Source organism: Filicampus tigris, chromosome 13 (genome assembly GCF_054856515.1).
Source record: "Filicampus tigris isolate MCC_2025a chromosome 13, RoL_Ftig_1.0, whole genome shotgun sequence".
NCBI lineage: Eukaryota > Metazoa > Chordata > Actinopteri > Syngnathiformes > Syngnathidae > Filicampus > Filicampus tigris.
Window position 1 is genome coordinate 6,335,857 of NC_141229.1, and position 12,364 is coordinate 6,348,220.

At 42.9% G+C, this 12,364-nt stretch overlaps 1 long non-coding RNA gene across 2 annotated transcripts in view; it reads left to right on the forward strand.

Annotated features, from left to right (window-relative positions):
- The window catches only part of LOC147137375 (uncharacterized), a 63,029-nt gene that overhangs the window by 28,451 nt on the left and 22,214 nt on the right, over positions 1-12,364 (forward strand). The window contains exon 5 of one of the 2 annotated variants that reach the window (XR_015089356.1): positions 10,721-10,855. This is a non-coding gene — a long non-coding RNA (uncharacterized LOC147137375). Of the gene's footprint in view, positions 1-1,260; positions 2,427-10,720; positions 10,856-12,364 lie in introns of those variants that run through there. The other variant, XR_015089357.1, reaches the window with a different exon arrangement.

Genomic DNA, 12,364 nt, shown 5'->3' on the forward strand with positions numbered 1-12,364 from the left:
CAGATTATTTACAGCTGTTGGCTGCACTTGTCGGGTTTGAATAAGCACTCCTGAGCAGGACCATGTTGACGGACGAGCCATTAAGGCTTGGAAGCGCTGGATGAAAACAGTATGAGCAGTACCCTCTGGCCTACTTTCATGTCGTTATTCATTTTCATTGAATCATTTTGCATCTCAGTCAACCTGACAGGTGGGATTTTTTCCCCCCCCCCCTTTAGCCTTTGGGCTGAACCCTTGTGCCATGCAGATAATTGGCAGTGGTGTGAAGAAGCAAAGTACAGATACTTTGTTAATGTATGAAGTAGATACTTTAAATACCTTGAGATGCCTTGAGATTTGAGTTTAGCGTTCTGTGGCCACACGTATTTGAAAACACTGGAATCATCTTTCCCCATTGAAATGAATGGAAAGGCAATGAATGTGTTCAAGCCTTTCCCAAAATGAAAACAAAAAAAAAGTTGAAATGAAAAATAACACTCCACAATATTGCACTGCATAAAACATGCAGTTGTACGTAGTCCTTATTTCACTATTACATAACTAAATAAATGCACATTGCGCAATGAAAAATAATTCAACAGGTTTTATCAGACTGCATCAAATAAATTCTACTCCTTCTGGTGTGCCCACCTGGAGGCAGTATAACGTACACGGATCATTGAAGCGTTAACATAAATCAGTCCTTGCCTCTTGGCAGTAGCCAATCATAGGACAGCGGGCGGCAAGTCCTGCCTAGAACGGGTATTCATAACATTTCAACTCTTCTGAGCTGATCAGTGCAGAACTAATATTAGTTGTTCTATGCAGAGCATAAAGAATTTATGACTGGGTACTGTTATATTGCCTGTGTACATGTTGCCGCTTAACCAGTTGGTTTCAATTCGTTGCTTAAAGGGTAAAAGCAATGTAACATGAATGCTAATTAGCATTAGCATTGAGGTAGTGCTGCCTTTCCATATGCAGCTGTTTTAAATACATAGGTTGTGATTGTTTTTGGTGTATGTTGACTTTGACAGTAAACTTGAACTGGGCGTGCAATAAACAGCTTGAAGCAAATTTATTGTTTATCATTCATTTCATTTTCATTTTGTTTTGCTAAAGCAAGACTTGTCTGCTGCACTTTTTACGTTTACCTAAGTAAATGAGTTGAATCAGTGCTTATACTTTTACCATAGTATTTCTTACTTTGGTAAAGAGTGTAAGCACCTTTGTCATAATTGGCATGCTATACACTTAGCGGATGTTCTTTGTGTGTTTCAGGGCACTTCACCTTAGGACACATGCCTTCTGCATGACGCCGCATGGCAAAGATTATCCCAGTTGGATTTTTTTTTGCCCAAACTATGTTCTTCCATGCTTATTTTTAGCGGTCCACACCTCATTTTCGTTTTTCACTGTCAAGTCACGACTTGGGGAAATTACAGCACCCCGACAGGCCTCAGAGTCCACTGCCCTCGCTTTCAGATTCCCCTAACCCCCTGCGCCACCCCCCGCCTCCCCCGCCCGCCTCCGTTTCGTCTTTCGTCACGCTCCCTGCATGATTTCATATTGAATGCGGAATTAAAAGCAGATGAAAATTGTGAAAGAATCCAACACTCGCTTTTGACCAATGTCAAGAAATTAGAGATGTTATAAACGTTCGGGACGAAATGTTTTGACTGAAGAGAAGGCAATTTAACACATCGCTGACATGTACGAGCAAACAATGAGACGTAATCAACCCTTGTTATTGTAACACAAAGCAGAGGGCGCCGCCGATGCTTTATGGGAGGAATCAGATGTGACATCACCGCAGAAGCGTCAAAGACAAGCATCGAGACAACTTTCGGAGCGGCACCGATAAGACGTCACATAAAAGCGATGGAGCTATTTGTTATGACCTGATAAGTAAATGCTGGCATGTCGCACTGGGAACTGCTGCAGCCTGCCCTCATCAAACAGGATACTGGTGATAGACTCATGTCTTACATTCTGATAAAAACAAAAGTTATACAATAAGATGCAAGATTAATATAGATATGCACTATACTACATGGGATATTGTATATTTTAACGGCGTGCTGTAATGAAGCGGATAAAGTAGAAATGAAATACACCTGCCGGAAAAAAAAGTGAACTTGCCTGGAAAATGAACTTTGACAAAAGAAAAAAATGATCCAGGAAGAGACCGGTGCATCATACCCGCCTGGGCGCCTCATATACAAATACGCCTCATGAATACCCTTGCTGTTTATGACCCAGAACAGTTTTCAGGTTTCTAGGATTCCAGTTCAGGTGTTGCTTTGAATCGGGTGACTTCACCTCCACCTGACTGTCACAAATGCTCTCTCAGGGCGACTTACCTGTAGCGTACCTCTTAATCAAAGGTGCATTGGAAAGATGTGATAAACACCATTTTTGATCAAACCCCCCACCCCACCTTGCCCCTCAACACAGCTCGCGTTTCTACAAGTTGTCCTGTAATCCATCCTCTGCGACGTGTAAATCGTGCTCTGGAAGGGATTAAAAAAAAAAAAAAGTTTACGGACGGATCGGACAAACTATTTTAATCCCTGTAATGGAATTGGCATGTAAACTCATGAGGCTGGAAGTAAACAGAGGCAAAATGGAGAGGAATGGATGTGCTTTCCAGGGGAAAAGCTGTGTTGAAACTCACGGTTCGTACTCCCCTCCTTCGCCTCTCCCTCCCAGAGCGAGCAGACCACAAGATACTTTAAAACCTTTTCCGGACCATCTCTTGTAAGCGCATTTCCCAGTTTGGATAAACACGGCAACCTTCTAGCCACAAAGAATATTTATGCTCAAGCTTGAGGTTTCTGTTTTTAAAGCAACAGTAAGGAATAACATTTTTTTGCTCACGGGCTCCCACTGCTGTCATGAATTGTAATGCTGTCATTAAATTTGTGATATAATCTATAAAAATCTGGAAAAAATATTTGTAATTTCTGAATTTTAGACCAGCGAAAATTGGGCCCACTAATTCATAATGTAAGAAGAAAAAAATATGTAACCGCTAACTTGTGCCATTCATTGAACAAAATAATTAAGAATAAACTGAGATAATGACCGTGGGACCCATTATAAGGAGCGAGTGTCACCGGCACTCGGCGGCTACGACTTTGCCAAGAGAGTGATGTTGCTTTAATGTCTTTCCATGTGTTTCTTATGCTGCTGTGAACCTGCCCCCTGCCAGATATTATCAGCAGGCACTGGTCAAGTGAGTGGGCGGAGGGATGGTAGTTTTGTGAGGATCCTTTTTTAGGTCTTCCTCCGGTTTCAACACTGTCCAGGCGCAGCCTGAGTGGGCCGAAGGGTGAGACTTTGGCAGTGGGGGATACTTTGTCAATGGATTAAAAAGCTTTTTTATCACCATGCGGATTGCCACTTGAAGATAATGCCTTCATTGGAGAGAGTTGGGAGTGGGAAGGGGGTTGCTAGACCACCACCCTCCAAACAGATACCATATTGTCTCTTTTTGGACGCTATTACGATTGTTGCTAACGAGTGACATCCTCTTAGCTAACATCACGGCATGTTTCCAGTCATTTTTGCCCCATAATTTCTGCCCAAAAAATTCTAGAAAAATATTTAGGAATGTCAGTCAAGAAAAAAGGAAGGGAATAGGTGTTGAACGACCAACATCTTCTTAGTAGTCGTCTTTAATGTGATGAAATTCGAGTCGAAGTCGATTGCTCAATGACGGTATTGAATTTTTTTCAGCACAGCGGTCCCCAACCGTTTTTTGCACCACGGTCCGGTTTCACCTTAAGACAAATTTTGACAGACCATGTGGTCAGTGTCAAAAAGCAACAAATGTGGCTTTCAGTCCCGTAGAGCAACATGAGGGTTATGTTGTTGGTGAGTGTTGTATCAAACAACTTCTATGAGGAATAAAATTCTCATTAGCACGCAGGAGTAGTTGTTGTCTGTGCATTTTTGAGCGTAACATTTTGGCGACCGAATGCCCTCGTTCTTTGCCTCCAGTCCTGAGGTCTTGCTTGCTTGAATCTTTGAAAGGGACTGTGGCCGAGATGGCCCATTTTTCACTAAAAACAACTCTGTGTTTATATTTTGATTAGGAAAACGAAAGAAGATTGCATTTTCAATAATATAAAATTGTTTTGGAGAAATCAGTAAATAAGTGACAAATTTTGGAACACCCTTTTTCATCTGCAAAATAATACCCCCCAGCCTATGTCTTGCGTTGACATCAGCAGAAGAACTGGAGACAATTACTACAATTACCACAGTCTAAATCTCTGAACGTACGTCACTTTTAATGTCATAAAATTGCTCTCAGTCGTCATCAAAATTTATTTGGATAGCTCTACTTAAATCCACTTTAACCCCTGAAAATATCAAAACAGTAACCCTCTCCAAAGGCACTCACAATAAGAGAATGAGGAAAGGAGTAAATGGGGGACTTACCTTTTTTTCTCAAACGCCAATGTTTGTTTTTGTTGATATTAATAATAGATCCAGGTCTGTTTTTCTTTGATGATAATAATAGAGATTCATGTTGTGCCCTTCAAGACACCCAGTGGTACTTTTGCATTGAAAAAAACAAAACCAAAAACACCAGCTGGGGTAACTAGAGTGACACCAGGTTGCTTGTTGGCTGGATGTCGTGTTCCATTAAGCCCCAGCCAGGAGGTCGAGACGTTGTACCGGAGTGGAGCACTGGCTTGACCCCTTCCACAGTATTTGTTGGTCAGCGACGACTACTCAGTTGCGCGGCACATATATACAAACAAGCTTTCACACTCACATCTATCGACAATGTCAGGTCTTCAATTAACCGAGCATGCATTGTTTTAGATGTGGGTGGAAGTTGGCGTACACAAAGAAAATAGACAAACTGGATAGATGGCTGAATCATGGGGCCACTTGACAACCTTAAATAACCCTGTAATGCAAAGACATTCAAAAGCCATGACTCAGTAAGTCATCAACTGCAAAGTGATACATCAACGCAACATTTTAACACGGAAGTCAGAACATCGATTATAATTCTGAACACACCACCCGTGTATAACATTTCTATAGCCCCCCTGGAGCTGTTGCGGCATTTCAGTGGATTATCAACGCCACTCTTAAACACTCTCCAAGTGACGACAGTACTGTATTTTTTCAACCGTGACATTTAATACGGTGAGTAAATCACTCCAGAGACCCGTTATTCCGCCAAGAATGCAATTACATACTTTCAAATAAAAACTTGAAAGGGCCCAACAAGTTTTAAAACGCAGTGTGCGCTCGCGGGACGGCGGGCCAGGAATTCCAAGCAGTTAGAATATGCTAACATCCCTTGTGTGGGCAAAGGGGGAGTGAGGAGGGGGAGTGTGTTTGAAAGGAGACTAAACTAAAATGCCTGGTGACGGCCTATAACTTTTGAAGTTAGCAGAGAGGCTTTCCATATTAGCTTGGAGGCAAGTGAAGATAACATGGAGGCAAGCGAATTTAGCATGGAGGTTAATACCACAGGGGGTCGCCATGTTAGCAAACCGGCTAGCAAAATCAACACGGACACTTGCTTTGTTAGAACGGAGGCCGGTAAAGTTAGCATGCAGCAGCTTCTCCATGTTAGCACAGGCACTGATAAAATTAGCTATCAAAGCTAGCACATACGTTTGGCATGTTAGCATTGAGGTTAGTCAAGTTAGTGCGCAGAGTTTGGAAAGTTAGGACACAGGCTTGCCATGTTAGCACGCACTCTTGCAAAGTTAGCATATAGGTTCGCCTTGTTAGTATAGAGGCTAGCAGAGCTGGGCACTTAACCCTTTTTTGCCAGTCCGTCTTCCATCCGCGACCTGAGTACCCTTCCGTCCTGGTCCCTCCGTAAGTTATTCATAAAAATTATCGTCCTCCGACCCCGTCCGTCCTCGTCCTTTTAAAGCGATTCAGTCCTTACATTCCGTCGGTCCGCCCCTGATGTGATGATGAAGTTGATGATGATGGAGATGACGCGGATTAGAGCAAGCCAAGGGGACATCACGAGAATATTTAAGATTGCGTAATAACACAATACTATTGGGTTTTGTTGCACGTTTTCACTTTTTATTGCATTATTTTGCAATAAAAAAAAAAATTCTTGCAAAATAAGACAATATTATTTTAGGAGGAGAACAAACATCTTCCCCTTCCGGGTCATAGCTTCCAGTGTTTGTTTTTCCCTTGTCAGTGAAATGGGCGTCCACTAGAGGGCAGAATATGCCTGTAAGAACAATACTACGCACATGAAAAAGAGCACTCCAGTGTTGTGCAGGCTTAGCAAGGCAGTCTTTCTTTTTGACAGAACCCAACACAACACGTCAGCCGAGACTTGGCCTGGTTAGGGACGATTACATGGAAGAACAAAAACCTACCCCTGGCTTTGCTTAGTCCGTCCTTTTTAAAAGATTTCTCATCCTCCGTCTGACTGTTCCATCCCTGGGATGAAATGCCCAGCTCTGGAGGCTAGTAAAGTTAATTTGCAGCACGTGAGCACAGAGGCTAGTGTGAAGTTAGCATGCTGGCCAGCGAAGTTAGCAGGCATCCTCGCCATGTTAGCACAGAATCTAATAAAGTTAAACAGAGGCTATCAACATTAGCACATAGCCTCACCATGTTAGCACAGAGGCTTGCCAAGTACCTAAACAACTGTATGCAATCCGGAAAAGCTTGGCATAAAATAAAAAAGCTCATCAGACCTGTCTACTATATTCCGTGCGTCTGCTCGGTACAATCTCCTTTTCCTCACCAGAAATAAACTATAAAGACAACAAGTTGTAAAAGCAATGACTCACTCCTGACGTAATACTTGCAAGGCGCATTCTGGGATTTCACTCCCCGCGGGCCGTTTCCTGGGATTTTGGCAGTGGACGCCTGATTAGCTCACCCCTCAGAGATCCAGGAATGCTGTCACCCAAGTTTTAAGGATCGGTGGCTGCTCTGACGCGTCGCCCTGCTTTACGCATGGAAAAATGCTTAAGCAGTTGCCGCCTCCGGGTTCCACCCTGGACTGAATCATTAAAGATGAAGCACTTTGAAGGGAAGAACCTGAGGGCGAGTGGCACGTAATTTGCTTAGCTGGAACGGTTGGCGTCGAAGCCACGGTCAGAGTAACCTGGCAAAGCTGCGAAGTTCACAGGCCCATCGTTATACTGAATTTCAAGTTTGCACACCTGCTGAAATGTTATCACAGCCCACCCCTTAACCTTTTGCGCCCTAAAATTAATGTCGCTTACACTAATTACCCCAAGTTCAATACAGTGAATCGTCACCGGATCGCCATTCACAAACTTACCAACTTACAATTTTATTCTGTAGAACATGACTAAAACTGTTGTTTGAAAAATGCATTTATCTTTGTATTTTCTTGCTCTGTCTGTACGTTGCGTTTAGGGTGCCATGTTAGGAGAGGAGTAGCTGACGTTGGCCACTAGCTGAGGTCAAGCAGAGTCAGCACGCAGGCTAGAAAAGTTGGCACAAAGGCAAGCAAACTTAAAATGGAGGCGGGGCTACTAAAGTTATAATAGAGCTGAATACAGTCAGCACAGAGGCTAATTGAGATATCACAGAGGTTGGAAATGTTAACATGGAGGCTAGCAGGGAGGTTAGAGAATTATGGAAGCTTGTCCTGTTAGTACAAAGGCTCGTAGAGTCGTAAAGTTAGTACACAGGTTTGCCATGTTAGTACACTGGCTAGCAAAGTTGGCACAGAGGCTTATCTTCTTAGCACAAAGATAAGCAGACTTAGCACAGAGGTTTATTCAATATCTGTTTTACTGAGTCAAAAACAATGAAATGGCTAATCAGAAAGTAATAATTTGCTTATTTTTACAAGTGGCGAAGCAGCAAGGTACATGTCAGAGTCCTTGCTCTTGTTTTGCTCTTTGAATTTTATAACCTATCCACCTTTGAGATAGAATCAGACTAATATTAGCTCAACAACAGAACGAAATACTAAGAAGAAAGTTAGGCTCGGTAGCTACTGAGCAATTCAGACACCAAGACTACATTTTTGTGGCGTTATCTAACAATAATTAACAGGGAAAAAGAGAACCGTATAGCTTAGCCGGTTTCGATTGCAGATCTCGGCCAACTTATGGGAAGCTCGCAAAAGTACTGAGTTACCTGTGCTACCAAATCCATCCACTATGCAAAATCTGGGGCAGATGGCCTTTTTTTTTTTGGGTGGGGGGGAAATGGAAACAGATCTGGCTAACTGGAGCCACATTTCCCCCTGCTTGCCAGTGCGGCCCTTGGGGGATCCATTTTGTGACATGACACAAATTTTCCGCTAACAGCGAAACGAATAAATAAGCAAACAATTCCGAAAAAAGGGCTTTAAGGCTGATTGAGTGTTTTCCTGCTCACAAGCAAAGACTCTGGCGGGTTCTGGCCGGGTTAAGCGGAGCAAATGGTACTACTAACAATGGTTATTCCTTTCCGACAAACGGCGTGTAGAATATAAGCCGAAGTGATCGTTAGTGTGTTTATTCAGGATCCGGTGTTTCTTCATCATTCTTGGAGACAATTACTTAATTGGTTGTGGTAACACGTTGGATGTTGTACACCCGCCCAAGTAAAAAATCATGGGATAAATGTGTGTGGTTTTTTTTTAGCTAAACAAACACATCATTTTATTGTTGTGTTTTGGATCACTTTTCATTGTTTCTGTAGGGAATGTTTGATTTATATCTGGGTGAACACAAACGTTTTTTTTTTTTTTTTTTTTTACTGATTATGATTTTTTTTCCTGGGGTAATCAACATCTTCCATCCCGAGGAGGACCCGCGAGACCCTTCGGCTTCGCCATGGCGACCGCTCAAACATGCCGTCGGTTGGCATTGGGTCGGCTGCCAAAACGTGTTTCCTTGCTCTGCCTGTTTCCCCTCAAGTACCTTGTGCCCCACCCTCAGGGAGCCTCATGGTCAGCAGGGGAATCGGCGTGGAGAATAACAGGGAAACTAGGGCAACCCAGTGGTTTACCCTCATTTCCATATGTCTTTGGGAGCAGCTGTGTTTAGTAATTGTCAAATAGGGTACAGTATATGCGCATGTATGGATTCCTCCAACAATAAAACAACAAGCACATTTCCGGAGGTCAGGCCATACGTGGTGGTCCAAAGCTTCTCTAAGCACTCCCAGGAACGTCGCTTGAATAGAACTTTTCTATTTTTTAGAATGGGATGAGTGAGGTCCACATTTTAAAGTATTCTGTATCTGTAATCTGTAAAATTTCCCAGTATGGGAATAGCTGGGGAAAAAAAGTTATCTTTAAGTTTAAAGGTGAAGGTTAGGTTTTGTGGTTGCAGGTTAGGATTAGTGGTTATGGTTTGTAGTTTGGGGTTAGCTGAGTTTAGAGTTAGGTCTATTGATTATCTTTAGTGGTTACAGGTTAGGATTAAGGAATTGGTTTAGGGAATATGTTGCGTGGTTAGGATTTGTTGGATTTATGGATTAGGATCAGGTTTACAGGCCAAGGTGCAGGTATAGAATTTGGCATTATGGTTGGGGTAATGGTTAGGTTAATAGGTTCGGATTATGGTTAGCAGCCAGGGTTAATATCCATTAAACTACCTTTACACTTTGTTGTTTGCCCCGTTTGAAGCCACCGTGCACAAAATGAATGGTCATGAAACAAAGCAGTGGTACGGCATGGGTAAACTTGACAGGATGTGACTGCCATGGATGCCCGCCGACATGTTTAAATTGTCCAAAAATTTGCGACTGCATTCACAGTGCATATGAGAAATCTAGTCGGCCTTAGTAAACCTGGGTGTACGCAACTAAACCTGACGATATGTAATGGGGCGTAAAAAAATTTGGAAGCAGTGCATAGGAGGACAGGAAGTGTATACTTTCCTTGGCTCTTCTCTCACACTCATGGTTTAGGATTATGGTTAGCAGCTAAGTTTAGGTTTAGGGCACAGGTGTCAAACTTCGTTCCTCGAGGGCCATTATCCGTTATGTTTTAGATGGTTCCCTCCTCCAACACACCTGATGCAAATAATCAGATCACCAGCAAGCTCTGCAGGAGCCTGATAACCATCCTGAACTTTCTTAGGAAATCCAACTGAATTCTCAGCTGATAGTTCAGATGGAGACGGCTGAACAAAAGGACAACAAACATGTACAGAAGCTGCTTCACTTCATCCACAGAACAAGCATGACATCAGCCGGCAGCCATTTCGCTGTTTACGCGCGTTATTTTCGGGGCTCCATTATGCTTGACTCTGCGGTGCTTTTAGCTGCTCGGGAGGAAGAGCGCAGCGCGAGCAGCCGTTGTTAATATTGGCTGCATCTGCTGAAAACCAAATAACAGCGGGTGGTCACCTTTCATCATAGAATGACGGGAATCGGGGGCAGGGACAGTGGGGTTTAGGAGAGGTGGGGTGGGGGGAGGGGGGGTTGTAAGGTGAAACCGTACAATGTATACACGTCCGTGACATCATCGCCTAAATTCGGCTCTGTGTCCGTATACCATAAAGTGAGAGGAAACCATTGGGAAAGTCGCTAATGTGACTTACCAAGAATGTCTGGTTTTTGGACGCTTCTGGTGGGTGAGCCAAATATCGACGATATCGATAACTTTCCGATTTATATTGATTTATACTAGTGTGATGAGATCAATACTTAAAGTTTTTCTTGTGTGCACTGCTGTGGTTTTGTCAAATATACCAAAACAAGTATTTGTTGTATTTTCACTATTTCGTTTTTATTGTTGCTTTTAAAGCCAGAAAATTGAAGGGAAGAAGCTACTATCAGCGCAACTCCTGGGCCAACTCTCATTTCCAACATGGCTGGACCCAGGAAACCAGGCTTCACCTACTGCGTGACGTTCCGAGAAGGATAGATGAATCAGAACATAGTAAGTAATAGCAAGCCGTGCTTTATATTGGGTATCATGTATATCTATCTATATGTTAGTACAAGTGAATGCTATTTATCATATTTTATGATGTGTTGATAGACTTAATGTATGCTTGGAATGAACTACAATCTGAGAAAAAACACAATTTCTGTAAAAACAAGTATGCAGAAGTAATCATCGCTGCCATTTGAATCCAAATATAAATCTCTCTAATGTTATTGGATTCTTATAACTTTAACTCACTCTCTTGCAAAATGATTAAAATAGAGTTAGCCCGCTCTAGTTCTCGGGGAAAATTATTATCTTGCCATAAGATCAGTATCAAAAAACATCGGTGGTGACAACCAGGTGATCAAGTCAAAGATACTCTGGATCATACCTGTCAACTTGTACGTTTTCCCCGTATTTTATACGTTTTTTGGTCATTTCAAATTGTGTACGCTGTATAACAATTTTTGTACGGGAAAAAAAATAAATTAAAAATTCATTTTTTGCTAGACCGATCTCGTCTTGACCATTTCGGCTCTAATCCGGAGCGTCCGTTAGCGATTCCGACTGCAAACTTCGGCCGACTTTCACGAGCAAAGTTCCCCCCGCCAAACCCCTCGCACCCCCCCAGCAACCCCCCAGTTGAGCGATAAACACTGTGTAAGATTCTATAGAACGGATATTTCTATATCGTCGCTGTCCTGTGAAAAACACTTATCTCCAATTTTGGAAACTTTTTAAATGTTCACTTTAATGCGATTTCTGTAACGTCAGGTAAAAATAAGAAAATGAAAAAAAATGAAGATAAGTGTTTTTCACGTGACACCGACGATATAGAAATATCCGTTCTATTTCCCCCATCTCTCCCGCTAAGCAATAAATACAGTGTAAGATTATATATAGATACCGTGTACGATTATATACAAAAATGTAGGGACTAATGACAACTTTTGTAAGATTCAGCACAGCCCGGGGTTGACAGGTTTGCTGGATGTACTAAATGCACACACGGCTACGCACACAAACAACCACAGACACACTGCCATCTACTACATCCACCCTGCTCACACTCTGTTTCAGTCTGTACCCGTCCAGACACCACATGCACCGCATACGGGGCACTGTGCCTCAGCTCTGACAGGACCAGGACGAATATTAGCCGGGAAAAAAAAATCCCATCTAGGGGCATAGGTGGTAGTTATGTTTAATTGACAAAACCCATGGGATAGAGGATGGGAAGATTGGGGGGGTGGTCAGCGGGACTGCGTGTGTGTGTTGGTGGTGGTGATGGGGGGAGGGGGGAGGAGGTCGTTTTGTAGTGCTATCTCGCAGCTGTTCCACTCGGGACGGCGAGGTCTCCCGGCATAAATTTCACTGATATCACCTCCATCAGAGGCCCATAAACCTGATTTATTATAAATAGAACTCTCGTGTGTTTACGGCACACATTCTTGAGCCCGCAACATCTTTCAAAGTGAGCATTTGCAGGTGCTCTGGCTCGGCCTCCGTGGGGCAGGA